Here is a 16,275-nt window from a genome sequence, read left to right as displayed (position 1 = left end):
ATATGTGCAGTTTCTACGCTCGACTGATACCCTGTTACTTATTCGGTACTAATTGGTTCCTTATTCGCTTTTTATACGTTGCCACTCTTTAATGTTTTTTTTTTTCTGTCATTTTCTTATCTCTGTGTTAGTTATTGGTTCGTGGAGGTCAAATTACCATGTGAGCATGTATGTTCCCGTATCTGCGCTCGACTGATAACCTGTAACTTACATATTTCCTACTTATTCGTTTCTTATTCATTTTTTATACGTCGCCCCTTTTTAATGATTTTGTTTTTTTCCATTTCATGTCTCTGGTTTTAGTCCTGGATTCGTGGAGTTGACTAAACTTGTAAGCGCATATATGTACCAGTTTCTGCGCTCGACTGATTCCCTTTTACTTATTCCCTACTTTTTCGTTCCTTATTTGCTTTTTATAAATAGTCCCTTTTTAAAATGTTCTTTTCTTTTCTTTTCTTGTCTCTGGTGTTATAGTCATTGGTTCGTCGAGGTCAAATTTCCCTGTAAGGGCATATGTACCCGTTTCTGCGCTCGACTGATACCCTAGTACTTATTTGCTTTTTATTCGTTCCTCTTTTTAATGATTTTTTTTTCATGTCTTTGGTGTTAGTTCTGGGTACGTGAAGTTGAAATAACCCTGATAGCGCATATGTACCCGTTTCCGCGCTCGACTGATACCCTGTTACTTATTTGTTCTTGTATAATTCCCAATGAAACAACCATGAGGACCAAATGACAAAGATGTAAACAATGCCTGGTCACCGTACGGCCTTCAACAATGAGCAAAGTCTATACCGTATTGTAAGTTATATAAGGCCCCGAATTGAAAAAAAACCGGGTTGAATTATGCAGTAACATTGAACGATAAACAAATATGAAAGACAGCAACACACGACTACCCCTAGACTACAGAATCATCAACTTGGATAGGAACATAAGGAATGCAGCGGGGTTGTACATATTTTTAAGTGTTCACCCCCCTAACCTGAGACAATGTAGAAGAATTATATTTTTTTCATTAAAACCTTCCCGTGTAGTATTTATGTCATGCCACTCAAGTTAAATGGGATATAGATGCGTTCAACATAGCAACCAAACTTTGTATTATTCCGTTAGAATAGAACGTTAAGCTGAAATGATGACTCCAGATTATCTTCTTTTTTCGTTAAAAGCTCGTGTATGAAGTTATATATACATATGAATGAAGGGAGAAGTCCGTATGAACTGGAACACATTTTGTTTTTTTTTCTTAGGAATTTTACAACGATGCCTTGAATTGTTATTTTTTTCACAGATATATTTTGAACCTTTGAGGTTTCTGAACGAAAATTATTCTGAAATCCGCACATTTTCTCGATGGTTTTGTGTTTTGATTTATTAATGTTAAGTGGTAAAAATCTCCCAAAATAGGAATTGTTATGTTTCTTGTTTTTGGTTCTTCTCTTTTGTTGTTGTTGTGAGAGTTATATTGATTGTTACCAAATTTGTCTCGTGCAATTCAATACCGGGCTGAAGTACGTTCACTATTCACTTTTCACTATTCAAAATTCATGAATAGTGAACTGTGTTTTTTTGCACTATTCACTATTCAAGTTTATTCAAATTGAATAACTTTGATATCTACTTGTATATATAAAAAAGGAGATGTGGTATGATTGCCAATGAGACAACTCTCCACAAGAGACCAAATGACACAGAAATTAACAGATATAGGTCACCGTGCGGCCTTAAACAATGAGCAAAGCCCATACCGCATAGAGCAGCACTAAAAGACCCCGAAATCATGAATGTAAAATTAATTCAAACTAGAATACTAACGGCCTAATTAATGTACAAAAAAATTAACGAAAAACAAATATGTAACACAGAAAAAAAAACGACAACCACTGAATTACAGGCTCCTGACTTGGGACAGGCACATACATACAGAATGTTGCGGGGTTAAACATGTTAGCGGGATCCCCCTAACCTGGAACAGTGGTGCAACAGTACAACATAAGAAAGAACTATACAAATCAGTTGAAAAAGGCTTAAATCATCAGATGGATACAAATAGAAATACAGATAACAAAAACATAGAGTGAACGCGGCCGGGTATTTGTACATCCCAACAATAAAAAGACACTACTGAGAGTACTTGCAGTTATTGACAGTTAGTTTAAAGCCAATAACAACTAATAAGAAAATCATGCATCTAAGACTAAACTGATTATCAATCAGTACACATGAAACATGGATTTAGTGTTAAGACGTCATAAACAGTCAGAGAAAAACATTGACTGTGCAATGCCAGGATACAGGAATCGACAGATTGAAGATCCATACAAGAGGGGCGAAAGATACCAGAGGGACAGTCAAATAATGTATATGTGTATAACAATATTTAGTTTGATTCAATTTACTGATAACAAAATCAATCATAATAAACAAAACAAAATATTCAAAGATCTATTGACAATGTTGAATTTTTTATCTTTTAGAATAAGTTTATTTAAAGGATCATCGATAGGTTGGTCTTTTTTTTGTAATATTTTTTAGAATTCGATTAAAATTATATCAGCTTAAAACGTTGAGGCCTAGTATTATATAGTATTATGGTTTAAAGAGATAGGCTTTTTGTTAGCCCTGCCCCTTTTACCTAGAATTATTTATTTTTGACGTAAAATTGCACTTGATCACTATCAATTGCATCTGAAATCAACTTCGGTCAATGATACATAAAATATTTGATGTATATCTAGAAGCTTACGGTACAATTGTCGCACTTAATGTGTTACATATATTTCAAGGGGGTGGGGTCCAACTTTTATTCATCAAGCTTTAAAGTGAGCATTCATTTCTTCCAGCATTCATATATCGGGTTGTCCATACTAAATGAAATCCGCCGGCTAAACGGTACACGTTGTGCCAGGGGAGGGTAAAAGAACTATATTAATTATGTTTCAAAGTGACAATAATTCTTTTCTAAATCTCATTTTCCAATTAATATTACTCACATATTTACACACTTAAACATAAAAAACAAACAAAAATATGAAAAGGCTATAAAAATTGATATACACTAGTAACGAAAGTTTCGTATAAAAACTAGGGGTGTTTTTCTCAAGAAAAATCTAAAAAAGCACTAGGCTAGCATATAGAAGATCTATGTTATAGAACGCCCGGATAATAAAAACGGCCGAACCTAAGAAAAAATACTTCAACAAGCACGTTACGATCGATTTTTGAACCGTTGAATCCCCTAATTACGGGTATATCCTATATATCCTAAGAAAGCTAATAGAATGGGGAACAAAACCTATATAGTGAATATAGGGCACAGATTCGGTTTAAGGGGTAATGGAGCACCCGAATACCAAAAACGGCCGAACCTAAGAAAAAATACTTCAACAAGCACGTTACGATCGATTTTTGAACCGTTGAATCCCCTAATTACGGGTATATCCTATATATCCTAAGAAAGCTAATAGAATGGGAAACAAAACCTATATAGTGAATATAGGGCACAGATTCGGTTTAAGAGGTAATGGAGCACCCGAATACCAAAAACGGCCGAACCTAAGAAAAAATACTTCAACAAGCACGTTACGATCGATTTTTGAACCGTTGAATCCCCTAATTACGGGTATATCCTATATATCCTAAGAAAGCTAATAGAATGGGGAACAAAACCTATATAGTGAATATAGGGCACAGATTCGGTTTAAGGGGTAATGGAGCACCCGAATACCAAAAACGGCCGAACCTAAGAAAAAATACTTCAACAAGCACGTTACGATCGATTTTTGAACCGTTGAATCCCCTAATTACGGGTATATCCTATATATCCTAAGAAAGCTAATAGAATGGGAAACAAAACCTATATAGTGAATATAGGGCACAGATTCGGTTTAAGAGGTAATGGAGCACCCGAATACCAAAAACGGCCGAACCTAAGAAAAAATACTTCAACAAGCACGTTACGATCGATTTTTGAACCGTTGAATCCCCTAATTACGGGTATATCCTATATACCCTAAGAAAGCTAATAGAATGGGGAACAAAACCTATATAGTGAATATAGGGAACAGTTATATATTCGGTTTAAGGGGTTATGGTTTTCGGTCCCTCGTTACCCCTTAAATCGCATCGGTGCCACATATTCACTATAGATCTTTTGTTCCTCATTTTATTACCTTTCTTGTGATATATAGGATATACCTGTAATTAGGGGATACGGGGGTTCAAAACTCGATCGTAACGTGATCTGTGGTGTATTTTTTCTTAGGTTCGGCCGTTTTCGGTTTTCGGTCGCTCGTTACCCCTTAAATCGCATCTGTGCCACATATTCACTATATAGCTTTTGTTCCTCATTCTATTACCTTTCTTGTGATATATAGGATATACCTGTAATTAGGGGATACGGGGGTTCAAAACTCGATCGTAACGTGATCTGTGGTGTATTTTTTCTTAGGTTCGGCCGTTTTCGGTTTTCGGTCGCTCGTTACCCCTTAAATCGCATCTGTGCCACATATTCACTATATAGCTTTTGTTCCTCATTCTATTACCTTTCTTGTGATATATAGGATATACCTGTAATTAGGGGATACGGGGGTTCAAAACTCGATCGTAACGTGATCTGTGGTGTATTTTTTCTTAGGTTCGGCCGTTTTCGGTTTTCGGTCGCTCGTTACCCCTTAAATCGCATCTGTGCCACATATTCACTATATAGCTTTTGTTCCTCATTCTATTACCTTTCTTGTGATATATAGGATATACCTGTAATTAGGGGATACGGGGGTTCAAAACTCGATCGTAACGTGATCTGTGGTGTATTTTTTCTTAGGTTCGGCCGTTTTCGGTTTTCGGTCGCTCGTTACCCCTTAAATCGCATCTGTGCCACATATTCACTATATAGCTTTTGTTCCTCATTCTATTACCTTTCTTGTGATATATAGGATATACCTGTAATTAGGGGATACGGGGGTTCAAAACTCGATCGTAACGTGATCTGTGGTGTATTTTTTCTTAGGTTCGGTTCGTCATTGTCGGAGATGTTTTTGGTATTCGGGCGTAGTATTACATAGATCTCCTATTAGTGCTATTATTAGATTTTTTTTTTAGGAAAACACCCTAGTTTTTTATACGAAACTTTCATTACTTGTGTATATTACCTGTTCTAGACTTTTCATATTGATAATATTTTTTATATATAAATGTGTAAATTTTTGAGAATTTGAAAAGAATTATTGGCACTCAAAGACGTATTTTTTTTTCACTCCCCTGACACAAGGTGTACCGTTCAGTCGGTAGATTGCGTTAAGTGTGGACATCTTGATAGTGAAATGAGTCTGAAACGAATGCTCACTTTAATGCTTTATGAATAAAAGTAGACCCCACCCCTAGAAATATACGCAACAAACTGAGTGCGACAATTGTACCGTAAACTTCTAGATATATGCATAAGTTGGTTTTAGATGCATGATCAAATGTAATGTTACGTAAAAAATAAATAATTCAGTCTAAATATTAAAAAGGAATAGGCCTAACAAATATCTTTTCTCGTTATACCTTAATACTATATAATTCCATAGAGATTTCTACTTACGTTATTTTAGTTTTTGGCTGCAAACCTATCTAAATTATCGTTTGCAAAATAATATTTATTTATTAAATGATTACTCAACTCATAAAAATATTTTATTTTATGATATAGATTGATAATATGAAAATATTGTGTCGTTAGAAATATATATATATAATATAAGTAAAAAATCATGGATATTTTTGCACTCGTTTAGAAGAATAACAATTATCCCGTTAGTTTTCTCTTTTGAATTCCTTTTACATTTATGATTTATGCGGTATGGGATTTGCACATTGCTGAAGCCGTACGGTGACCTAAAGCTTGTAATGTCTGTGTCATTGGCAATCATACCAATTTTTTCTAATTTTTATATATACAAGTAGATACTACAGTTATTCATGACAATTTAATAAACTTGAATAGTGAATAGTGCAAAATAACACAGTTCACTATTCATGAATTTTGAATAGTGAAAAGTGAATAGTGAATAGTGAACGTACTTCAGCCCGGTCAATTCAATTCAGTTTATGATTTTGCATCAGATCATGTTTATTTGAAAGTCTTCTGAGCTACTTTTGAATTCTTATTCCATTACAATGTCATTAGCAATGCGGTCATTTGGTGCGCATTTGGGGATTGTTTGTTTTTACACAATATATTTGCGCGCATTTAATTTACATTTAACAAGGGTAAATGTTAAGATAATTCAAAACAAATATGTCGATAGTCATTAATTTTAACTATATTTATAATTTTAATTATATATTGTTCGTATTGATTGCTTAGCTTAAACGGATTATAAATATAATTTCTTCAAAAGTTATAGAGAAGTGATACAACCATCGGAAAAAATGTATACTAAATTAGTATAAATTAAATATATAATAATTATGGTAGTAAAATAACATGTGGTGCTGTTATCATCAAATACAGATCAACCAATATATCATTAATATTGCTGTGATTTGCTAATAATTTGCTATTAGATTTCCAATTGTAGAATCTAGCGGCTGTAAATTCTTCGGATTCTTCAGTTGAACAAAATAATGAAAATTCAGTATTTTCTTTTGTGTGCATTTTCCTTTGTTGGAATCATTGTTGCGTATTCTCATACAGATTTCCCTAAATTTCAAGGTAAGGTATCAACCCGTATCACGATAAATTATATGCTTTGATTTCTTATATTCTACGTTAACAGGCGATGAATTTTGATTTGTTTGTAAATCAAAGGTATTAGTTTACTACCGGAGAGAAAACAAGAGACGGTTTGTTAAATCTTTTAACCCTACCCTTGAAAATACTGCTGCCGATTTGTCCATTTACACATAGTTTTCCAAGTCTATATAACCTGTGCGTTCTAAATTAAGATTTATCAAGGTTAGCGGCTTAGGTCTAAATTTCGCTAAGGTGTAAAAATGTCTAAATATCGCTAAGTGTAATAATTGGACTAAATTTCGCTAAGGTTTAATAATGTCTAATTTCGCTAAGATGTAATTATGTCTAAATTTCGCTAAGGTGTAAAAATGGCTAAATTTTAGAACTTTAATTGGTTAAATGGCCATACAATTATCTTTACGACTTATATATCAATATCTGAGTTTATTTGCGGCATCATGTTGTAAGCTCGTCGACATGCTGAATCATATCATTAAGTATCGAGCTCGCATCATGGATTTAAGTGTTCCCGATGAAGGTAAACCAGAACAACTCTTCAAACGCACCAAATTTACATTAAGTTTTATAGCCACTTTATAAAACAAGCCAGTGTATACGTATGAGTAATCTTCTCACTCAAACCTCTATAAAATGAAGAAAGTTCAGTTTATGAAGTGTGCAATCGAGATTATGTACAATTTGATAATGGTATGAAAATCCTGTACGATGGCGCAGACAATACATAATACCAATAATACATATGGTGGAGGACATTATAACCTAGGAAGTGACACAAGTTACAAAAATGAAATACAAAATTATAGTTCACTTTGGCCTTCAGATAATGCCCACCAAGGAAATAACACAAGTTACTAAATGAAACGGACCATGAACAATGTTGTGGTATTCAGATGAAGAACAACAATAAAAGGTGTTAACGCTGCCCTTTTGCTTTTGGTATTGTCTGTCTAGTGGTTGAACGTTTTTTGTTTGATCAGGTAATCAGAAAATCCATATTATAAATTAATCTTGAAAGATGTTTACTTTTCAGAGGGCTTGAAATCAAAGAAGTGGGAACCAAAAAAGGTAATAGTAGTTAAAATTGCGTACAGCCTTGGATCCTCGTCCAAACTTTCGTCAGGTTGGTAGCTGTAAGGCAGGACCAAAGGCTTTAATGGACGAAGATATTATTTCTGGATGATCATATAATTTCTTTTTTTTTAATCTATAGTTGTTTTCATCAGCGATGTTTTGATAATCATATAGAAATCTTATAACTTCATATTACAAAATTTAAACATACAGTATTTTACTAAGCATGTTTGCTCAAATCTAAATAAAAAAGTTTACTTCCTATATAAACTTTTGTAGAATAAAAACTTAGAAGAGGATGTTTATGACCCAAAAGATTTGACATACGATCACCTGACTGGTTTTCATACAGGTAAAATCGTCTTTTCATACAGGTAAAATCGTAGAAAGATAATCGTTTTTATCACAATAAATTTTTTAAGGGATCAATTTTTGCATGGTTTTTATTATACATTTGTATTTAATGACAGTCCCTGTTATTATGGGAGCAAATCAGAATGCCAAGGAAAACTATCGACCCTCCTAAGATAAATGACAGCCTCAATCAATGACAGAAACACCAAATACCTCTCAAATTTGCAAAAGACGAGAGGTACTGGAATATCAACTATATATATAGTAGCTATAAACAAAAATAATATATATAAGTATAATGTTGACCAAAATGGTACCCCGTACATTTGGCCAGCTTTTGTTGTGTTACAAATCGGGATTTTTCAACGCAGCCGCATATGGGATTATAAGGGATGTTCCTCGAGATAAAGGCTGTGTTTGGATATACGCCTAAGGCAGCCTATGGTTACCCATAGGTATATTTGGGTACCCATGGTTTGATATTTTGATATATAGAATATCAAACCAAAGGTACCTATGAATAACCATAGGCCACCTCTGGCGTATATCCAAACACAGCCAAAATGTCTATCTTGAAGAAATGTCTATCCTGAAGAGATGATCTTTAATGTAATACGTATTACATGATAACATGCGTTAAATAAACACACAAATGATTATTGTACTCATAACGGATGACACAAAGCAAGATCTAGTTTCGAACTTTAATTTACCATAACAGCTTTTCTATAAAAGCATGCAAAGCAAACCTTTGATCGACTTGCTTGCTATGTTTGCTTCGATGTTTGTAAACAAAAGAGTAGGCGGAGTGTCAGTCTGTTTAATACATACTGGTCTTTGATTGGACAATAAAAATTGACATACAATGTGAAACTTAACATTTAAATGGAGTTAATGTTTATTGTCCATTCAAATTCCAGTATATAGTAAACAGACTGAAAAAGATTACCTACCTGTTGTTTACAAACATCCAAACAAACATAGCAAGCAAGTTGATCAAAGGTTTGCTTTGCATGCTTTTATAGAAAAGCTGTAAGAAATGTTAAGGAAAGCTATATTCATGGTCTTCTGTTATACCCAAATTTTAAAATTTGTATAGATGCAGTGTTTTTGCATGAAATGGAAATGATGATAAAGAATCAAGGTACGTTCCAGTATTGCATAGTATAAGTATAGATCAGCTAATACAAACACAAATTAACATTAATCTTAGTTTCAATTATAATTTGAAGACATTTCATTATTCTGTTCACATTTGTATATAAAATAAGGAGAGGTGATATGATTGATAATGGAACAACTATCCAACAGAGTCCAAAGGAAGCGAAGGATTTAATTAACTATATGTGACCTTTCAGTCTTCAATAATGAACAAAACCCATACCGTATAGTCAGCTATAAAAGGCCCTAATATGGCTAAATGTGACATAATTAAAAACTAGACAAAGTGATGCCCCGCACTCCACTCTGAAGTCATTGTAGGACTTTATTTGAAATACCATTGGTCTGGGAGACACAAATAAGGCCCCGCAGATGCAAAGTTGAGCATGGGAGCACATAGGTCTATGGTTTACTGTTGGAGGAGGTATCCGGAAACGCTATGCACCTCCTATGCAGGTAAATACTCCAAAAATGACAAAGTTCAACTATCTCCCAAAAGAGCAAATATTAATAAAAATCAAAACCCTGACCACATGCACACCTTCAATATATGTACAAACAGCCAGCAAAGTGAAAACTTCCTAGTATCTAAACTGTAGGATGGAATAACTATATACCTATAATGGGACGGACGGACGGAAGGACAGACAGACGGACGGACGGACAGACGGACGGACAGGGGTAAAACAATATGCCCCCAACTTTTTGTTGCGGGGGCATAAAAAACAACGCCTGACTTATGACAAAACAATAAACGAAAATCAAATATGACAGCAACGGACAACCAATGAATTACATGTTTTTGACCACAGGGACTCTGTTATTGTGCCTAACATGATTTTGTGAGGTAGACGAAACCGGCGTTAAAATGATCAAATTGACTTTTTATGTACAAAAATAGGCAGATCGGTCATATTTTGACTTCATTAACTCACTGCTTTCATTTGGATTAAATTGGACTGATAACAGCTTAATGAGGCTGAAAAATGCTATTTTCTGTTAAGACATGCAAGCTTTTTACCTTGCGTAGACGTGCGTGAAATGTATTTCAATGTTTTTCTTCAAAATACTATATTTTTCAAAGAATCATAACGCATGATCTTTAAAGTTTCTCAAATTTCTAAACAACGCGCTATTTCATTATTGTAATAAATCACTGTATTTCGAAAATTTCGTAAAAAGGTAAGAACTGCAAATTCAAACCTTTCATACCTTTTTGTTTCATTTGTAATAACATCATGAACTCGTTCAGTGTTCAGTTTGATGGTCAATTGAAGCACAAGTGTGTGTAAAAAGAAATGCAAATTAACTTGTTTTCTGATATACAGAATATAAGTATACTTTAAATGCATTCAGAATAGGAACGTCCAGCAAAGTTAAATTGTGTATGATTAAGTATGAGGGTCTGGATGCGGATCTTCATTTCTATATTCTATATTATTTAACTATTTTTTCTCTATTCTTTACTTATGGTGCCCATTATTCTCAAGACTGACTGTAACATATCCAGACTCTCTAGTAAAAGAACATTGGTTTAGTCGTATTCATAAAAAAAAAATCGACTTGACCCTTTAGAAATATTAGGACAGAAAACTAATTAAAAGACAAACCATTACTATAATCCACAAACAAGAGTATTCTTATAATTTCTTAAAGATTTTCTAACTTAGGATCTAGAGTTGCCATCCTTGTCTTCATGAACAATAATTATTTTTACGTAATAAAATTTCGCTTGCCTGCAGAATACACCACAGGACAAATTTGAACAGGTGAACAGGTAAAGGTGAAGAAATTATTACTTCGTCCAATCGAATTGCTTGAGATTTAATAACAATGACCAGTCCATATCAAATTAAGTACTTGGGGTAAATTGGGTTGGGAGAAAATGAGAGAAAAAAATGATTCTTCAATGCAATTTCTTGTTAATACTACAAAACACTCAACACCAAAACTTTTTGTTAGAAGTTCAAAAACATATATGTCTGCATTGGCATCGTTTTTTCGCTCATTCATTAGCGTATTTAAAGCAATAGAAAGTTTGTGCTTCAAACGTCAACACAATTATTGACTTTATACAGAAAATTAACCTTCTTAAAGCGTTTAATATATAATACACGGATACATAGCAAAATCATTTTTGAAAATATCGCAAAAAATTTGATTCTGATTTATTCAGTGGTATTGTCATGAAGTGCGTTTAAGTGAACCATGGTATAGCAAACATCGAATTCACTCACAAAATCTCATCACACGCTATAGCAGATTATAAAATGTTTTAATCAATGTTTTTTGTCGTATTTCCTGTCTATTTGTATTACTTTATTAACGTATCAAACGCTGGCATAAATATTTCTTTGTTTAGAAGATTTTTCAGTATACGGATATGAATAGTAAACTGCACATTGCTAGAAAAGAAAGAATATTGATGCCAACGTTAAATACTTTAATAAAGTAATACAAATAGACAGGAAATACGGAAAAAAAAAGAAAAAAAAAAAGATTATTTTTTTTAATCTGCTAACGGAGTGGAGTCCCTGTGGTTCTTGACTTGGGACCAGCACTTTTAGAATTTGGTGGGTTAAACATGTCTTTGAGCTCTCACCCCATAACGCGGGACAGTGGTGTAACAAGTAACAATAAATAAATGAATTATGTTCTCCCAGACTAACGTATCAATCAGTACACATCCAACGGATTTAGTGCAAAGACGTCATAAACACGCTGGGAAAGCACGACCTTTTTCAATACTAAAACTTAGTATGCAGTCTTTGTTTAGACATTGAAATTTTAACTGTATTGGTACGCAAAACTGGTCGAGCATTTCTATTCTGTATCACGAATGAATATAATTTATAATTTTAAAATAAAAAATAAAATCCGCACATACTTCCTTTATACTGCCTATATACATTTTTTTTTAAATACGAATAATCGCATATGGCCTCTAAACGAAGTGTCAACAGATTAAACCATCTCCTGCTGTTTGGGGGTATCTCCCGTCATGCAACTTCATAGTCATACCCAAAAGAAAGAGTTGCGGTTAGGAACTTGACAAACTTGACAAAACCAGTAATATAGTCAGAGGGACAATTATAGTGGGCAAATGGGTTTTTTATAACTTAAAGTTAAACAATATAGCAAATGGGTTATTATAAAATTGTATTCACCGAGGTGGTTTGATGGTACAACGATACCTTTTCGATAATTTGACATTGCGCAATTTTAATTTCTTAATCTATATTTTTTTAAGCTACTGAATTATTGTTTACCTTTCAACAATGTTTGATATTTTTCGCTTATTCTATGTTAACACGGACAGAAGTTTATTTCATTCTTCACATAGGAACAGACAACAGAAGATCTGATGAAAAATCGGGAAAAGTAAATAAAATGAAAGAAGAAGATAATAGGAAAACAAAACAGACAGAAAAAGAAAACAATCAAAAGTAACTAAGATGACCACTGATTTAATTGGAATGTGTAAATGCACGAGTATGCCTATGCAATGGTGATGTGGTTACCATATCTCCATGAAAATATAGATAAATAAACAAAATATACCACGTTCGCATATACTTATAGTATTTTTTAAATTCCGTAACGTTTTGTTCTTCTGGAGTCTATATAATACAACAAAACAATGTTTCAGTAATCAATTCAATTACTTAAGCAAGAACTACTAACACTTCCAGAGCTCCTTTATTCACCCCTGTGTTTTTAGTGGCATTCGTTTTGCTCGATCTTTTTTTCTAGTTTTTTTCATTTAAAGTTTTGTTGATTTTGGTTTTCCTTTCATAGTTATTGATTTTGGTCATGTTTGATATAAAAATAAGGAGATGTGGTGTGATTGCTAATCAGACAACTATCCACCAAATTTCAAATGAAATGGATGTAACCATTTGTAGGCAACCGTACGGTCTTCAACATGAGAAAAAAGCAGAGTCTGTAGCTACAATATAGTAAAAGTATTAGTATGTGCATCTAGATAAGCAGAGTTTAATGCTAAATTTATAGAATGATTACCATCAATACTAATAAACTCATCAGGTACCAGGATTAACATATTGTAAGCCAGACGCGCGTTTCGTCTACAAAAGACTCATCAGTGATGCTCGAACCAAACAAATAAAAATCGCCAAATAAAGTGCGTAGTTGAAGAGCATTGAGGACCCAAAATTCAGAAAGGTTTTGCCAAATACAGGTAAGGTAATCTATTCCTGTGGCAGTTTCTGTTGTTTGTACGACTTTGCCCCCAGCAGAGCTATAGAAAAACAGTACATTAACGGGTGTTATACGGACACTTTTTGGATGATACACGGACACTTTTTAGTTGTTACACGGACACTCTTCATGGGCACTTTAAATTTCAATTAGATTTGAACTTTTTATTTCACCGACATATTTCCTGTCTTTTTTATTAAAATATTTACGTTGGCATCAATAACTATATTTTTTTCAATCAATTCCAGTATATTATTATTCATATCAGTACACTTCTTCAAAAGGGGGTTAAGGTTTTTCCATAAAAAATATTCTGATTCCCCAATTTTATGAGAAAAAATATATTGTTGTCAAGCAGATGACAAAATAAGATATCGCCTCGGACCTTCACCTGAATACTCGTGCAGAAAAAATTGTCCGGCAACAGTTGTTACCAGCCTGTTTCTTTGTTACCTTTGTATTGATCTAATACTTAACGTGAACAGATTTGAAGCTTCCGTGACAGCCAAAGATTAATCAATCCCATTATTATCAAGTTTGTTTTGTGCAACTGGTTTATAATTATTTAGCACATACTTACAACTTCTCGTCCAATCAAATTGCTTATATTTGCCTTCTAATTTTCATAGTACATACTTTTCCTGTGTACTAAGTAACTACGCATGAATGACCACAAGGGTAGATTTCATTGTATCGTAATCAAGATATTTAAAACAAAAATTGCCATTGGCTATTTTGAAATAAAATGCTGTGTTCCAAATTAAATTAAATAGTTTGTAATTAGTTTTCACATTGATTTTTAAATATCCTGCTATTAAAATCTTTGGATCTAAAAAATGTTTTTGACAATTGCAAATTTTATCATTTAAATAAAGGGTAATACATATGGTTCTTTATACCTTGATTAGAGTACAACGATATCTTAAAATTATGATAATGTATCATCCATGCAATTAGAAGTGGGACACTTAAAGACGTATCGTATCTGTATCTGATACGTTGACGTATAGGAACGTATCTATTGGTTATTGTTAAAATACATGTAGCAATCGAGAATAGGGAAAAGAGTTGGAAAAAAAGTGAAAGGTTGATGACTATTTTTGGTCTCTATCAATTTTAATACCTGAATGGTTTTTTAATAATTTTTTAAAAGATGTATTTAAAATGTGTTTATATACTTGCTTCTTGTATGTCAAAATCATGACTTCTTTTATCTATTGTTACATTTGTTGCCCTAAAGTTGATGTTTCTACGATATATATTTACAGAAACTAACAATACAATTATGAAAGCATGGACGACAGCAGAAGCTAACATCTACACACATTTAACAATCACTTGTTTGTCGTGTCAATCTATATACTTGTATATGTTTTAGCACTCGATATTTAAATCATTAGAACTACCCAGGCGTGAAGTTGAATTATATTTAACAATTAAATAAAATTGAGAATGGAAATGGGGAATGTGTCAAAGAGACAACAACCCAACCATAGAGCAGACAACAGCCGAAGGCCACCAATGGGTCTTCAAGTTTACGTTGACAATATCTATACGCGTACTTTAAATTTGCTAATAAATGAATCATTCAACATCAGCAGAGTAGGATTGGTGACTGCTACCAATTTTAATACATTTAGCAGGCAATACTTTTTTTTCAAAGAGTAAAAATGAAAGAGAACAAAATTTTCATCACCCTTTCCCTATTTGTTCCCTCTCTTATCCTTGTTCTCGAAATTATCATCACAGTTTTTGACTCAATCATTAACTATATCTGCATTAGTATCATTTAAATTCATGCCTGAAAAGTGATGATCGATGGTTTAAATATCGAGTGTTTAGATATAAACGAGTAAACATAAGTTGAAAACTATCGTGTTAAAAAGAGAGTGTATTAATGACCGAAAGACATCTAACATAACAAAAAAAATCCACATAAACATGTACTATTTAAACATGTAAATAATCAATTTTGATCAATAACCCATAGATACGTTCAGATACGTCAACGTATCAGATACGGATACGATACGTCTTTAAATGTCCCACTTCTATTACTTTGTACACAGAAAAGTGTGTACTATGAAACCTTGTGAAGGCAAATTAAAGCACCTTGGTGATAATTTTTTAAACTTTCTTAAGGAAAGTGATCTATTTCGTTATGAATTGATTGATTTATTGATTATTGGTTGCTTAATGTCCAGTGGCAAATATTTCATGCATGTTCAGGACGATGTCATGAATTGAAAAACTGTGATTATGTCTGAAGATAATGTGCCACCTATATTATTTATATATATAAACATATTCTGATAAATCTTTGTTTTTACTTTGAACTAATAAAAAAAAAACACAAAACCTATAATCTCTGATCTATTTATAGTTGCTTTTTAATGCCTATCTGCTAGACTATATCTTTGGGGACAAACTATCTATATGTTTCAAATTTATTATAGCTTTAGTTTTACTGTGAAATTAAAAAAATGTTTTCAAAACATGTAAAGCTTCCACTGCAATTTAATAATGGCCTGCTTTTGGTCAATTTATTTTGTCATCTTACCTTGTAAGAAGAACATGTATAGTAAAACACCGCTTTATATCAGTATACATACTTACACCAGCAGCTACCATCTTTTCATTCTGGAGTGAAGGGCCTTTTGAAATCACATATTTTACAACGATACTAGTGAGTAGATTTACAAAATTCGTTAATAAGCTCCGTTTTA

General features: G+C 33.0%; 1 long non-coding RNA gene across 1 annotated transcript; it reads left to right on the top strand.

Moving 5' to 3' along the window:
* Positions 1–8,113: 8,113 nt before the first annotated feature.
* Positions 8,114–12,941, top strand: LOC127728759 (uncharacterized). Its single transcript, XR_007994360.1, has 3 exons — positions 8,114–8,165; positions 9,267–9,311; positions 12,672–12,941. It is a non-coding gene; the product is annotated as an uncharacterized LOC127728759 (long non-coding RNA).
* The last annotated feature ends 3,334 nt before the right edge of the window (positions 12,942–16,275 follow it).

Source organism: Mytilus californianus, unplaced genomic scaffold, assembly GCF_021869535.1.
Source record: "Mytilus californianus isolate M0D057914Y unplaced genomic scaffold, xbMytCali1.0.p SCAF_2, whole genome shotgun sequence".
NCBI lineage: Eukaryota > Metazoa > Mollusca > Bivalvia > Mytilida > Mytilidae > Mytilus > Mytilus californianus.
The sequence above is the reverse complement of the archived record's forward strand: the minus strand, read 5'-3'. Positions and strand labels throughout refer to the sequence as shown.